The sequence below is a fragment of the Ornithorhynchus anatinus genome, chromosome 2, assembly GCF_004115215.2.
Source record: "Ornithorhynchus anatinus isolate Pmale09 chromosome 2, mOrnAna1.pri.v4, whole genome shotgun sequence".
Taxonomy (NCBI): Eukaryota; Metazoa; Chordata; class Mammalia; order Monotremata; family Ornithorhynchidae; genus Ornithorhynchus; species Ornithorhynchus anatinus.
In genome coordinates, this window is record NC_041729.1 from 72,986,951 (window position 1) to 73,003,436 (window position 16,486).

Sequence of the window (16,486 nt, forward strand, 5' to 3'; positions counted from 1 at the left end):
TAGACTGTAAGCTTGTCGTGGTCAGGGACTGTGTCTACCAACTCTGTTACATTGTACCCTCCCATGCTCTTTGATTTTTCTTATGGTATTCATTAAGCACTTTCTACATGTCAAACACAATTCTAAGCATTGGGATAGATACAACTGAATTAGGTTGGATATAGTCCCTGTCCACCTGGGCTCACAGACATAAATAGGAAGAAGAACAGCAGAACTGAGGCACAGAGAAGCTACTTGCCTGAAGTCACACAGCAAGCATTTGACAGAGCTGGGATTAGAACCCAGGTAGAACCCAGTTCCTCTGACTCCCAGACCATGCTCTTTCCACTAGACCATTCTACTTCATACTTAGTACATACTCTGCTTATAGTAAGCTCTCAGTAAAAACGATTGATGGATTGATTGATCTTTATGTTTCACCTGCTAAACTCTAAAAATAAAACATATCTTATTTGATCCCATCCTGTTAAATAGATGTTACATTTTTAATAGGATAAAGAAATGTACATCTTAAGTACAGTTGAAGAGGAAAGGCTTATACAGAAGGGATTATATGAAAGATACAATTTGTTATGAGGCCTCGGAGAGGAAGGATGCTGAAGAAGAGTGTATGGCAGAAATTGTTTAAGGAGTTACTGAAGTATTACTTCAAGCGATGGGAAGCTGCAGTCACAGACAGCTCGAACTGGAATGCAGGAGGTATGGATGGGGCGGTGCTCTTTGAGCAAATTGGAAGCCTCTGAATTAAAGAATAATAATAGTAGTTGCATCAAGCACTATGTGCCAACTACTTTGCTAAGCACTGGGGTAGTTACAAGATCATCCAGTCCCATATGGGCTCACAATCTAAGTTGGATGAAGAAAAGGTACTGAATCCCCATTTTTGCAGATGAGGGAACTGAGGCACAGAGAAATTAATTGACTTGCCCAAATTCACACACAGCAGATAAGTGGCAGAGCCAGGATTAAAACCCAGATCCTTTGATTCCCAGGCCCGTGCTCTTTCCATTCGGCAACACTGTTTCTCAGAGAAGCAAAATTGCATGTGATGCAGCATTCTGCAAATAGTTACTTGTCTCTATATTAACACATCTCATCTGTCTTCACCACTGACCCTTTTACCACATCCACCCTCTGGCCTGGAACTCCTTCCCCCTCTATATGTGCCAGACCACTTTCTTCATCTTCCAAACCTTAATGAGATCACCTCTCCTCCAAAAGGCGGTCTGTATTTAAGCTCTCTTTTCTCTGGTTTCCTCTCCTTTCTTCCTCATATATGCACTTGGATCTGTGATTTTTTTGGGCAATTGATATTTGCCCCAAAGCACTTACGTATATGGCTATGAATTACATGTTATATAGTATAAATTATTTATATTAATGTCTGTCTCTCTCCCCCTCTAGACTTTAAGCTCACTCTGGGCAGGGAATGTGTCTACCAACTCAGGTGTACTTTACTCTCCTAAGTGCTTAGAATATTGTTCTGCACACAGTAAGTGATCCGTAAATACCATTCATGATGGTAACACTGGGTGGAAAAAATTGTTGGGGGTGTGTTGACCTGTTGAGCCATTCATTTTCATAGAGTACAGTCAAGATCAATAAATAGTATTATCTTCAGAAATGAAAAATAATTATAGATTCAAGTTGTTCAGCATTTCCTTTAACTTTGCAAGGAATATTTTAACCAATACTGTTTTCCAAAGGTCAGAGTATTCAAATCAAGTATATAATAACAATAATAATAATAATTGTATTTAAGTGTTTAGAATGTGCCAAGCACTGTATTAAACGCTGAGGCAGATGCAAGATAATCAAGGCACTCACAATCAAGAAGAAGGGAGAACAGGTATTGAATCCCCATTTTGCAACTGAGGAAACTGAGTCACAGAGAAATTGAGTTGTCCAAGGTTCACACAGCAGGTGCATGGCAGAGTTGGATTAGAACCCAGGTCCTCTGATTCTCAGTCCCATTTTCTTTCCACTAGGCCAACACTGTTTATAAGATTAGGGTACTTCATCACTTTCCCTCATCAATGGTGTTTATTGAGCACAAGTGGATTTTGAAGTACTATGTACGTGTACTAAGTGCTTGGGAAGACGTAGCAAAAGTCAGACACACCACCACTGCTCCAGACACAGGCAGAATTTAATGGGAGGATAAGCTGGACAAAAGTAAATTGTGATAGTGGGGACAAGAGCAAGAATAAAGGATATTACAGAAAGTAGTACACGTATATCAGGTTGAAGTAACTGAATAATTAAAAATACAATAAAGTGTCTCTAAGTGGTGATCTCAGCATGTTTAGTTACATTGTCCAGTAACTTTCATGGAAAACAAGTTATCACTTACTCTCTATGATGTGATTAAAACGTTTTTCTTTAAGGCTAGAATCACAAAATTTTATGAAAAGGATCTAAAACTGTTTCAAGCATCTAAATTTTCAGTAGACTAAATGACATATTAGGTCAAAAAGCTCTAATGCGAAAGTTGACCTTTGGTTTCTGGTGCTGTATATACCATCAATAGCAGTGGACCAGATCCCAGTCAATTTCACCAACTGTCTCTGTTCTGCTGGCCAACATCTTCTGAAAATTTTTTTCCAGATATTATGAAATTCACTCAAATTCATTGAGCACTTACTGTTTGCCGAGCACTATTCTAAGTACTTGGGAGAGTACATTATAACAGAGTTGGTCAATGTGCTCCTCACCCACAAGGACTATACAATCTATAGGGGATCACAGATATAATAATGTGTATATATATTAAGAGTCAATTAATTCATCCTTGATTTTCAGATGGCATGAAGAATTTCTCTGAGAAACATTATATCAAAATGCTTCTTTCAGTGGAAAGATCTGCTGGGCTTAGTGGAGGGAGTTTTAACTCCTGATGGTTCTATTGAGATAAGATTCTGTCTGGAAGGTAAAGAATACTAATTCTAAGGGAGTGAAGTTGGGGTTTTGAAAAGGGTTAGACAGCTGCTCCTAAATGTTATTGGAGAAGGGGTCCTTGGAAGGAAGATCTAGATGCTTGATACTCAGGGGAGAAATCTCTGTAGGGCATATGCTTTGCAAGAAAAGCTTGAAAAGAAAGCCTGCAAAATTTAGTCATATCCAAAGAGAGTTTTGCATTGAAAGAAATTGCCAGCAACCTTGTCTAGTGAAAAGAGCTTCTCTAGGTCTTGGCCCCTAGATGCCTGAAAGGAGTCTCACCATTATCTTTTAGGAAGCTTTTGAGCAATTTCCAATGTTGAGTTCAGACACATCATTTTGAAAGCATAAAGGGAGGGCAGGAGCAGTATGTCAGAGAAAACTTTTATTTAATGCCTCTGTTATTGAAGTTCTGATGGTGTAGAGTATCTTAGATAGTCTCAGAGTCCATTGATGCTCTTAGTTTGTATCCTTAAAAATTCAGTGCAATAACACCTCTCCTTTCAGTGGGCTTAGTTGTCTGAAAGTCTTGTTTTCCAACTGGTAGTTCATGTAAAAAAAAAAACCAACAAACCCCAAAAATCTCAAGGGGAAGTTTTTCCAATGCTAGAAAAGTGTTCACATTTGTAAGACAGTGTAAAAATCTGGAAAAAAAAGTATATCTTTAAACTCTAAATTCAATGCTGTCTGCTTAAGTTGAATTGACACATTTCATTTGACATTTAGCCAACAATGATCTTGGTTAACTCAAGTAATTTATATCGCAGTGGCCTGTTTAGTTTGCATTAATTTCACTTTACTGTTTGTCTCCGTATCTGATAAGTTCTTTCTGTTTGGAGAGACTAACATTCAATACATTCTTTAGTCCTGTTTTATCAATATAAAAAGTTTACATATATTTTATTCCACACGCTACATTGAAAGTGTGAACCAAATTGATTATAATTCCCCAAATAGCTGCTTGTACATTCAGTCAATCATTTGTATTTACTGAATGCTTACTGTGTGTGGAGCACTGTACCAAGTGGTTGGGAAGAGTACATTATAACAGAGTTGGTAGATACGTTCCCTGCCCACAGTGAGTTTACAGTTAATAATGTTGGTATTTGTTAAGCGCTTACTATGTGCAGAGCACTGTTCTAAGCGCTGGGGTAGATACAGGGTAATCAGGTTGTCCCACGTGAGGCTCACAGTTAATCCCCATTTTACAGATGAGGTAACTGAGGCACAGAGAAGTTAAGTGACTTGCCCACAGTCACACAGCTGACAAGCGGCAGAGCCGGGAGTCGAACTCATGACCTCTGACTCCGAAGCCCAGGCTCTTTCCTCTGAGCCACGCTGCTTCCCTACAGTTCAGAGAGGAAGCTTTATCCTGAATTTGCAATTTCATTGTATCAGCCATTCATAATCTATTGCTGTCCATACCTGTCTCAGGAAGTTTCTGCCTCTTATTCCTGATGCTTTTTTTTCACCCTCTGTGAAAGCAGGTACCTTTTTAGAATGAGAATTTGAAAGAGCTGGGCCTCCAGTGGCAAGGCGCTTTTCTTAATTTCTGTTGGGTTTCTGTTCTACTTGTAGGGCTATAGGGAACGCTGCTGATTCCGTCTTTCGTTGCAGAACCACTACTACAGTCAGAAGAACAAGCTTCTACTTCTGCAGCCTCCTGCAAAGATCCACAGTCCTATCGTAGTTCTTCATTAACTTAATGTTACACTGATATGTTTTGAATTCCTTTATCTGAGATTAAAGAATAAGCGATATTCAACATTATAGGATATAGCACAATATATAATCAAAAGATGGACTGAAGGCCAACCTCAAAACACATTTCATTGACAGTAGTACAAAGGAACTTCTGTCTTGCACCTGAACTGCTGTTTGACTGGAGAAATAATAATAATAATTATGGTACTTGTTAAGCACTTACTACGTGCCAGGCACTGTTCTAAGTGCTGAGGTAGATGCAACTTAATCAGGTTGGACACACTACCTGTCCCAAATGGGGCTCACACTCTCAATCCCCATTTTATAGATGAGGTAACTGAGGCTCAGAAAAGTGAAGTGACTTACTCAAGGTCACACAGCAAACACTTAGCAGAGCTACGATTAAGACCCAGGTTCTTTGGACTCCCAGGCCTGTGCTCCAAGCACTAAGCCATGTCAAGTCCAGGAGGCTTTGAGCACCGCACACCAACCAATGGTAGCCTATACCTAATTGATCTGCAGTCAGCCCAGTGCCTTGTAGGCGTGTTGTGTCACACACAGGAAGTGACAGGACTGGGCTCATGAAGGAATTTTATTTCTTTCCAGAAGTTTGGAAACGGATTCTATATTACGGCACTACAGCCACATTTTTAAGCAACATAGTCTCACAGACTCATAGGATCATCTACTCAGTGACAAAGAAAAATGAAGGTTGGTGAATGTGCTGTCCTTCTAATTAGTAAACACAGCAGCGAGAGACCCAGGTATTGAGAGAAGGCGCCAAACACTAAGGCATACAAAAGAGAGGCCAAACACAGGCAGAGGCAAAGAGTACTTGCCATCTGCTTTTATAATTTGTACCACCAGCAGGAAATCTAAATGTGACTTAACTGCATTTTCGTTGCATTTTAAATTGTCCTTTAGCATTAAACAATTCAAATGATGCTCATTTTATCAATCCCATTTCTTTAGCTGTTGAAAATTCATAGTTTTCTGGGCGAGTGTTAGCAATTTGTGTTCACTTGCTGGAGAATCACGGTCACAGGAATAGTGGAAAATTTTTATCACTCTGTGTTTCTTTCAAACTACCTTATTTGTTTGTGCTATCCTATTGTTAACAACAAATGGTAGTGACTCTGAAAAGTTGGCAAAGGAGATGGTGTCACTACCGCTGAAAAGTTAAAGTGCAAAAGTTTATCTTTTGCACTTGAACAACAGAGAATGCTTTTCTAACCTGTCAGAAAATTCCTGCCATCTACCAACTTCTGGGCTTTTATCTCAAGGGTCCGTGAGCATTTGTAAACTTAGTTATTTGAGTATTAGTGAATATTTTAAAAGATGGTGGGTCTTAGTGTTAGTAGTTGCTTAAGGGTATTATAGTCGGTGCACCAGCAAACTTGGATGTGCCGATCTTCTGCTTTGTTCTTGTACAGTTGAAACGTTAGTGTTTTCTTCATGATGGCCAGCTGAGCTTGCCACAAGCCCCCCTAAAAGGGTAGAATCCTTAAACTGTCAACCATAGTATTGTGGTTCTGAAAATCTTTTTATGCTGCCAGTGCCAACAGCACTTAAGACCCTCTGTCACTGAACTGGGAAAGAAGCATGGTGGCCTAGTGGAAACAGCATTTGTCTGGGATTCAGAGGACTTTTTTTTTAATGGTATTTCTTAAGCGCTTACTATGTGCCAGGCACCATACTAAGCTCTGAGCAGATGCAACCTAATTGGTTAAGACACAGTCCATGTCCCACAAGGGACTCTCAGTCTTAAACCATATTTTACAGCTGAGATAACTGAGGCACAGAGACATTATATCACTTGCCTGGGTCACACAGCAGATAAGTGGCTGGAGCTGGAATGTGAAATAAAGTCCTTCTGACTTCCAGGCTCAGGTTCTATCCACTAGGCAACACTGCTTTTGCAGAGCCTGGATTTTAATTCTAGCTTTTATACCTTCCTGTGTGTGATTTTCCGCAAGTCACTTAGCTATTCTGTGCCTCAGTTTTTCAGCTGTAAAATGGGGATTAAATATCTTTCCAATTAAACTTTGAGCCACATGTGGGGCAAGGGCTGTATCCATTGAAACTTTATGGTACACCAGGTAATACCTGCCCTACTCCCTGTTATTGATTCTTTCCTTATATCTCCCGTTTCTCTCAGGCATTGGCCGGAGGGATCAATTAATAAATGGTATTTATTGAGTACTTACTGTGTGCAGAGCACTGTACTAAGCATTTGGAAGAATACAATATGGCATAGTTGGTAGTTACCTTCCCTGCCCACATTGAGCTTACAGCTTTGAGGGGATGTCAGGGTAGGGAGCAAAAAAGAGCTCCTTGTGGACAGGGAACATTTCTACAACTCTGTTGTACTGTACTCTCTCAAGTACTTAATACAGTGCTTTCCGTATAGTAAGCACCGAAAAAATGCCATTAATTGACTGAAATGGTTCATATGGGCAGTTGTGGAAACTGCTGAAGTAGCAAATGGCTGTTAACTCCCTCATGCCTCTTGTGTCTTAGTTAAGAAGACAAGATGAGAAGAGGAAAAAAAGAAGATGGTATTTGTTAAGTGCTTACTGTGTTTCAAGTACTGTACTAAGCACTGGGTTGGGTACAAGCAAATCGAGTTGGACGTAGTCCCTCTCCCACATGGCGCTCACAGACACAATCCTACACAGTCCTACTCTATCCTGATCCTCCTCAACCATTCCACTTCTCCTCAACACCTTATCCAACCTTGGCTTCATGGACTCCATCTTTTCCTGGTTCTCCTCTTACCTCTCTGGCCGTTCATTCTCAGTCTCCTTCTCAGGCTCCTCCTCCTCCTCCCATCCCCTAACTGTAGGGGTTCCTCAAGGGTCAGTTTTTGGCCCTCTTCTCTTCTCCATCTATACTCACTCCCTTGATGAACTCGTTGGCTCCCACAGCTTCAACTATCATCTCTACGCAGATGACACCCAAATCTACATCTCCTCCCCTGTTCTCTTCTTCCCTCCAGGCTCATATCCCTTCCGGCCTTCAGGACATCTCCACCTGGATGTCTGCCTGCCACCTAAAACTCAACATGTCGAAGACTGAGCTCCTTACCTCCCAAACCATGTCCTCTCCCTGACTTTCCCATCACTGTGGAGGACACTACTAATCTTCTTGTCTCACAAGCCCGCAACCTTGGTGTCATCTTGACTCTGCTCTCTCATTCACCCCGCACATCCAATCCTTCACCAAAACCTGCTAGTCTCACCTCCACAACATCGCCAAGATCTGCCCTTTCCACTTCATCCAAACTGCTACCTTGTCAGTACAATCTGTCATCATATCCCAACTGGATTACTGCATCAGCATCCTTTTTGATCTTCCAACCTCCTGTCTTTCCCTGCTTCAGTCTGTACTTCACTCTGCTGCCGGATTATCTTTCGTCAGAAATGCTCTGGGCATGTCATCCCCCTCCTCAAAAATCTGCTGTGGTTGCCTATCAACCTTTTTATGAAGTAAAATCTCCTCACTATTGGTTTCAAAGCTCTTCATCACCTTGCCCCCTCCTCCTTCACCTCCCTTCTCTCCTTCTACAGCCCAGCCCGCACACTGCGCTCCTCTGCCGCTAACCTCCTCACTGTTCCTCGTTCTTGCCTGTCCCACCCTCATCCCCCGGCCCACTTCCTAACTCTGGCCTGGAATGCCCTCCCTCCTCACATCTGCCAAACTAGCTCTCTTCCCCCTTTCAAAGCCCTATGGAGAGCTCACTTCCAGGAGGCCTTCCCAGACTGAGCCTCCCTTCTCCTCTGCTCCTCCTTCCCTCTCCATCACCCCTACTCCCTCCCTCTGCTTTACCCCCTTCCCCTCCCCACAGCACTTGTATATATTTGTACTTACTATTCTATTTATTTTATTCAAGATGTGTATATATCTATAATTCCGTTTATCTATTTTGATGCTATTGATGCCTGTCTACTTTTTTTTTGTCTGTCTCCCCCTTTTGTCTGTATACTATGGTTGACTGTGAGCCTGTTGTTGGGTAAGGATTGTCTCTATCTGTTGCCGAATTGTACTTTCCAAGCGCTTAGTACATTGTTCTGCATACAGTAAGCATTCAATAAATACAATTGAATGAATGATTGAATTAATGAATCCCTATTTAACGAATGAGGTAATTGAGGCACAGAGAAGAGGAAGTGACTTGTTCTAGGTTACACAGCAGACAAGTGGTGGAACTGGAATTAGAACCCATGACCTTCTGACTCCCAGGCCCATGCTGTATCCACTGCACCATGCTGTTTCTCAGTGGCCTGAATGAACAAGGTCTTGATTTAGATAACCCCTTTCTCACTTATATTCAGTATCATCTTTTTGTACTATTTTGTCAGTTGCCCTGGTCAGTACCTTCATTAGCATGCTCATAAAGCCTCATGAACCATTCTGTGAAATATGTCTACTCTTCCCCCTAGTGTCCCACTAACTGAGGCAGGGCTTTGTCAATTGGTGTTTATCCGTGGGGACCAGGTTTCTGATGACTGGCTCCTTCAGAAGGTTTTAAAAAGTAGTCACTTCTTCAAAATCATTGAAAAACACTACTCCTTCATCACTTCTATTTTCCTCTTTCCTCTCCCTCTCCTACGAATCACTTTCCTCTTGATATTTCTTAGTTCTTCAAAGCTAAAAGAGTGTCAGTGGAAAGACCAATTGTTATCGAGGAAATTGGCCCTCCCTGTTCTTTTAATTAGTCACTTTGCTACTCAGATGCCTGATCTCTGTGTCACTTATGGTCATCGCTCCCTGCTTCCCCTGCCGGTCGGTACCTAATTCAGAAAACACTTCCATAAAGTATGCTCCTTGAAGATAGATAAGCACTGTTAAGCTCTTGGTTGATGCAAATATGGAACATTTCCTCATCAATAGATCTATGCAAAAAAATGAGTCATAAGGCTCTCCAGAGGTCAGTGAATGTCGCCACTTACATGACTGTTTCTTAAGAGAAGCAGCATGGCTCAGTGGAAAGAGCATGGGCTTTGGAGTCAGAGGTCATGAGTTCGAATCCCAGCTCTGCCACTTGTCGGCTGTGTGACTGTGGGCAAGTCACTTAGCTTCTCTGTGCCTCAGTTACCTCATCTGTAAAATGGGGATTAAGACTGTGAGCCCCACGTGGGACAACCTGATTCCCCTGTGTCTACCCCAGCGCTTAGAACAGTGCTCTGCACATAGTAAGCGCTTAACAAATACCAACATTATTATTATAGCCGTAAATTTTGAAATGCCGCAACTCTGAGTGGGTTGTTCTGAATTGGCCATTCTACCATGGGATCTTGCTCTTGAGACCAGTGACCATTGATTTTTTGAAAGTTTCCACAGTATTACTTCCCCTAACCACTCTATATATCTGAGCTGGTGGTGGTCTAACGTAAAGCCAACTCTGGTTACTCAAAAACTCCAGATTTTATCTAAGCACAACAGTCTTTAAGTTTACTTAACAGGAACATTTACTGCATAGGCACCCTGAAATGAGTATATTATGAACCTTTTCAATGGTATTTGTTAAGCACTTACTTTGTGCCAGACATTCATTCATTCAATAGTATTTATTGAGCACTTACTGTGTGCAGAGCAGTATACTAAGCACTTGGGAGAGCACAATACAACAATAAACAGGCATATTCCCTGCCAAGTGCTGGAGTAGATAAAAGGTAATTAATAAGGTTGGAAACAGACAGTGGACCTCATGGGGCTTACAGTCTTAATCTCTCTTTTACAGTAGGTAACTGAGGCACAGAGCAGTTAAATGACTTGCCTAAGGTCACCCAGCAGTTAAGTGGTGGAGCTGGGATTAGAACTCTGGTCCTGACTCCCAGATCTGTGTTCTTTCCACTATGCCATAATGCTTCTCACAAACATCTCACAAACTTGTACAAATATCCTTTTAATATCCTACTAATGTCTGCATCTGTGCAGTTCATTTTTCAAGTATAGTATAATGAATGATGTTTATAAGTTTTTCTTTATCAATTTTAGAATATTAAATTTTTGCCAACTCATTTAGAGTTACTTGTTTTTTCGAAACTGGTAACTTTGAATTGGCATGTACAGATGTTTGCATTATGAGTACCCTACTGAATAGAATAATGGCTATCTTTTGTAATTTATGTAGAGAATGCAGTAATTATAGGTGAGCTTCCTAAAATTTTAAATTGTTTGTCAACACAAAATTGCTATCAATTTTGACACATGGTCCAAAACCACCTCTCATGGTGGTTCAGGACACATAGTCACTAACACATATTGGTTAGTCACAGCATACATTTCATCAGTATGATCCAGTTTGTAGGGGTGCTTTGACCTGATATGAATACAGAGAGAAGTCATTAGTATGGCAAGTTCTTGAGGATAGGCATTTTTAAAATACGATTTTGAACTTTGAACTTGACATTTCAAGATATTTTGTGTAAACGCATGGGTAGCATTTTATTCAGCAGTAGCTCTATTCATCCAAATATGCTAAACCTAAGTGCCTGAAGAAAAAAAAACTCAGCTTGACCACAGTGAATGAGTCAAGACTTCTCAGTGTCCTGAGAATCACTGAAAGTATGCCCACGTTTTGCTGTAGCATTTGTACCCAACTCTCCTCTCAAATGGGTTTTTGGCTTTTAAAAACTATGTGTTTTTACATTTGAATTCATGAAAGTTGTCAAGAAATACAGTGAAGATAAGTATGCTAATGAAGCCTCAAATAAAATAGTGTAGATCAAAACACAGCAATTTATCAGTTGTTCCAAGTGCTTATCCAGGACTGCTTAAATTTTTATTGTTTAATTTTTTTAAATAGAGAGAAATGATCAAGCCAGGCTAAATAAGTAGGTTGCATACATAGGACTCAGCATAGTTACTTCACTTACAGATAAGTAGCTTTGTTGGATCTCTGGTTTCTATTTCTTCCACAATAAATAATTAAACAGTCAGAGATTTAGACAAGGGTGTGCTTTTGTGTGTGTTGAAACTGCCATATGGAAAGGTTGTTGAATAATAGGTTGGCAGGGTGGACTGCTTCCTTTTCACTTCCATTCAGTGTACAAAAAATGAAATTGAAGCAGATTTGTGAGATGGATGAAAATGTATGTTTCTGCAAGGATCAGTTGTAGGTTTTGATATTGGAAATTTAAAACTTTAATTCCTTGGACATTGTTCTGTTTAATCCAAATAGCTTCTGCTGTTGTCTTGTGTTCTTTCTTGTCTTTAGCACTTAGTTGGATCCATAACTTTTTTCCACAGGCTTTGGTTCTCCAGATTGTATCACACTACAGGTCCCATTCTTTGGTTTGCACTTTATACATTGCAGATCAGCAGATGTGCTTGGACCAACAACAAACTTTATTATTTAAAGAAAGGATAGGTGAAAATGGACTAGATCCTTGGTACAGAATTGTTCTCAAGAGGTTTGTGGGTGTGTGGGTGTGTACTGGGAGTAGGGGGGTTGGGAGGAGGAGATACACACTCCTGAGTGTATTCTGCTTTTGCCTCTCCATCAGAAAGAAGCGTAGTGAACAGAAGGCCAGCACCAGAGACTCGCTAGCTGTAGCAAGAGGCTTTCAGAATGGGCTCCCATCTGTTAGGCCTATGTACCGATAAAGCCTACAACAGCTGGCTTGGCTCTCGTTTAATCCATTCATTCCATCTACAGATCAGAAGGTGGCCTGTTTCTGCTCAGAGGCCATTGGACCTGAGAGACTTGCTTCTTAGCCCAGTAGCATTCCCATTAGACCTACAGGCAAGTATAATGATATGGCACAAGGGTTGGCAACCTGAGTATGGTGGGGGAAGGGTATAAAGTATCATGTGAAGAGCAGCAATGCAGCCTCTCTCTCTAATTACCACTAGTTTTATTTCAGATGAAAAGTGTTTAATAAATGAGCCTGACTTGAAATGAAAATAACTTAATAATCTCATCTGCCTTCTGAATCACTAGCATTAGATGAAGCCCTGATGAGTCATGTTGGGTATCAAAGATGTAACAAGATCCAGCCAACAGGGACTATTCTTACTGAGGCATGGTTTTATAGGAAAATTTTATTTTTTTCTCAACCCACTACAAAAGTAATAGCCTCCAAATACAGAGTTACTTAATTTAGGGGGAAATGGTTATTTCTTGACTGCCAGAAAAGTTCTGAAGTTCGTCCTCTTTGCAGAAAGTTATTAATATATTATGTGCCTTCTGAAGATAGCTACAGTTCTTGGAGATGTCCTTTGGTAGCCCTGTAGAACATTCGCAGTTCTTAGATACCTGACTTCTAATCCTGGCCCCTCCACTTGCCGCCTGTGTGACCTTGGGCAAGACATTTACTTTTCTGTGCCTCAGGTGTAAAATGGGGATTAAGACTGTGAACCCCATTTGGGTCATGAAAAATGTCCAATCCGATTATCTTGTGTCTTCTTTAATGCTTAGTGTAGGGACTGGCACATAAGTAAGCACTTAAGAAATACCATTTTTTTTTAAAAAAAGACCTGCTAAAGTATCAACTTTTCTGGCAATTCATACTTAGAGTCTTCAGAGGGCTAAGTCCTTGAAGTCATTTCTAGTAGTGAATCTGTTCTAAAAGGACCACTTGAATTATAGTAAAACTGACTTGGCAGAGTTTGTGACTAGTTCCCTTTAGGGAAAGCTAGAATGAAAATAGACCCATGGCTATTTGATTCAATTTTTCTATTGATTGGTAATGTGAACTTTTAAACATGTGACCTTTCAGAACATCAAGATTTGAAGTGATGTAGGGGTAGAGGTGGCGGACATAGAATTGTTGCACATATCTCTCTCTGATATGCAAAATTTTGTGTTGGAAAATTTGAAATGATAACAATTGCAATATTGGCTTGTTCCAAGTTCTCTTGTATCGTTAAATTATTTCAAAAGAAGGGAAATAATTTTCAGGAGATGTGACTGCATGAACTTTGTTCTCACTGCAATCTGTAAAGAGAGATTGTATTGGAATAATGTCAGTGACATTTATTGAGCACTTAATGCATGTAGAGCACCATACTAAGTGCTTGGGAAAGTATAAAAATACAAGCAGATATCCCTGCCCTCAAGTAATTTATAATCTATTGGGATGGTCGATATTGAAGTAAATTACACGCAGTATGGGGTGACATTTCAATATGTTCTGAACTGTTGAAACATGTTATCTTGAGTCTGTTTTAAGGGTCTTGTTCCCTTTCTTGGATCTATGTATATTGACTGTCCCTCAGTTTTAGTCCCAGTAGCCTACTACAAATACTAACCATGCTTTAGGGATTTTAACAAAATGGGAGTAGCAATACTAAGGAAACAGGTTACTGTGCAAATAATTGTAAGACATCATCATTTACATTCAAGGATGATGCTGTTAATGGGGACTCTATCTAAATGTATATGTGCCTGACAAGGTTGTTGTAAACAACTGACGATCCCTTCTGTACTGGCCATTATTGTATTACTATATTTGCTATTTGCAGTGTATGGTGCTTTTGTGATCACATATATCCTAAAATTTCTGCTCTAATCTATTCCTCATTGCCATATAAAAATAAAATGGATTGTGTCCTTTGTTAAGAGCTTACTCTGTGCCAAGCACTGTACTAAGTGCTACAGTAGATATAATGTAATCAGGTCCTATAGGGGGCTCACATTCTAAGTAGGAGGGAAAACAGGTATTGAGTCCTCATTTAGCAGATGAGGGAAATGAAGCACAGAGAAGTAAAGCAATTTGCCCAAGGTCACACAACAGACAAATAGAGCCAGGATTAGAACCCAGGTCCTGTGAAACCCAGGTCTGCAGGTTGATATGACTGCTGGTATGTTCCACATCAATTGAAGTTGTCCGCTGTTTCTTCAGCCCTTCTCGCATATGATCCTCCCATGCGAACACACCCTCCTCTTGGGAGCCAACTGACTTTACCTGTCTCGTCATACAAAGATGTGTGGCAGTGAGCCTTGCTCCAATGCTGATGGACTGATTGAGCCAGGTTCTACTGTTTTGTCCCCTTATTTTGCTCTTTGGAGTTGAGTAGGAAGCATACTCAGTGTAGGTGAAATTTCCCAAGGAAACTTGTGTGATTTCTATGGTAGGCTGTAGTCTTTGATATCTGAAGGTGCAACATTATGATTTTGGTTCCCCTCCTTTTCTGTACCTGCTTCCCTGTTCAGTACAGGAGTGCTAGGAGCATTACTCTAGCACACCGGGAACAGATGACCAGATTCAGAAATGTCCCAGGGTACTCACTAATAGAAGAGTTGGAAGGCAGAAATAGTAACCCAGGGGTGAGAGAGGAGATATTTGTATCAATCAATGGTATGTTTTGAGTGCTTACTTTGTGCAGAACACTGTACTAGGCAATTGGTAGATTACAGTATAACAGTCGATAGACACATTCCCTTTGATATAATCATTATGACGCATTGGTAACTTTGGGACCCACTGGGAAATGTGGTGGAATAATCAGAATTTTTTAACCCTTGTGGTCTTTAATTAGGAGAGCTCACCCTACATCCTGGCGTTCATGGTGATGCCCAGACTTCATGGTGCTAGTTGCTAACCCTGCTTCTAGGGGCAGAAGAATTCCTTCTTTCCCTCTAGCTGCCCAAGGCATTGGGTGGTCAGTGTTGATGATTATGATGATGGTTATGGTACTTGTCAAGCACTGATCTAAGTACTAATCTATGAGTTAAGCAGATCAGAAACAGTCCCAGGCTCAAATGGGTGGCACAATCGGAACGGGAGGGTGAACAAGTATCAAATCTCTATTTTACAGTTGAGGAAACTGAGGCCTAGAGAAGCTAAGTGACTTATCCAAGGTCCGACCACAAGCAAGTGGAAGAGTCAGGATTAGAACCTAGGACTTCTGACTCCCAGACCCGGGGTCTTTCTCCTAGGTTCCTAGGGATTCTTTTTACTCCAGTTCAGCAGTGAAATGGAGCAAATGCGAACTTATTCCCCAGGATTCCAGTTAGCTACGGAACCCTGAAAAGCCAGCTCAAAAAGGAAGGAATGCTCTTTGATGGGGGAGCCCAGCCCAACTCCTGGGACATGGAAATTTCTGGCTTTTTGGGCCATTGCCTTTGTCAAAATGTAGTCTGTATTCAGAGCTTTTCTTTCCCCGTTAAGTTTTCAATTAAACTGTGTGGTCATTATGATACAGCAGCAATGCTGGCTTACTTTAGTAATTTAAATCACAGAAATGAACTCAGTTGACACTCTGGTGGCTTAAAGTATCCAGAATTGTTTGTTCACATGTGTATCAAAGTGAACTTATCTTTCATCTCATTCAGTCACTTTTTTTATAGCCCCTAGTATACTTTTGCCAAAAACACTTCTGAAACCTGGCATAGTGATTTCAGAGTTACTGCCTAGAACATTGCTCCTAGCGTTCGTTCTTTCCTTGTTAGCCCTGTTGTCAGAATGGAGGGGCTCGCCCTGGAATGACGGTGTCTAGAAAGGGAAGAAAAAGACGGCCAATTAAAAAGAATTGTCTATCCTTCATGCTTAATAGTGAAGTTATAATGGATACTTCATTTCAACTGAAGTCAGGGGAATTCTAAAAAATCGGTGTCTTTCAGAAAATTATTTTTGGATGTCTTCCAATCAATAACACATGTGGATTTATTGCACATGGAATCTAATGTAATTTGTGGGAAAATCCTAAAACATCTGGGTTCAGGAAGAGTTTTATTAAGATTTACTTCAATTTTGATAGTCATTTAAAAACCAATTATTTTCTCCTTGTGCTGGCAGAGAGTGTGTGGGTCACTCTTCAGAACACAGAGTGGGAGAATGACTGACTCTTCTGGTTTCTGTCACTGTTACTGCATGCAATGCCCAATCATTTGTGG

The 16,486-nt window shown here is 40.6% G+C and overlaps 1 protein-coding gene and 1 long non-coding RNA gene across 2 annotated transcripts in view; one reads left to right on the forward strand and one right to left on the reverse strand.

Annotated features, from left to right (window-relative positions):
• Positions 1–16,486, forward strand: part of ARID1B (AT-rich interaction domain 1B) — a 514,902-nt gene that overhangs the window by 218,494 nt on the left and 279,922 nt on the right.
• The window catches only part of LOC114809053, a 28,594-nt gene that overhangs the window by 6,624 nt on the left and 5,484 nt on the right, over positions 1–16,486 (reverse strand). The gene's annotated exons all lie outside the window — the stretch shown is intronic.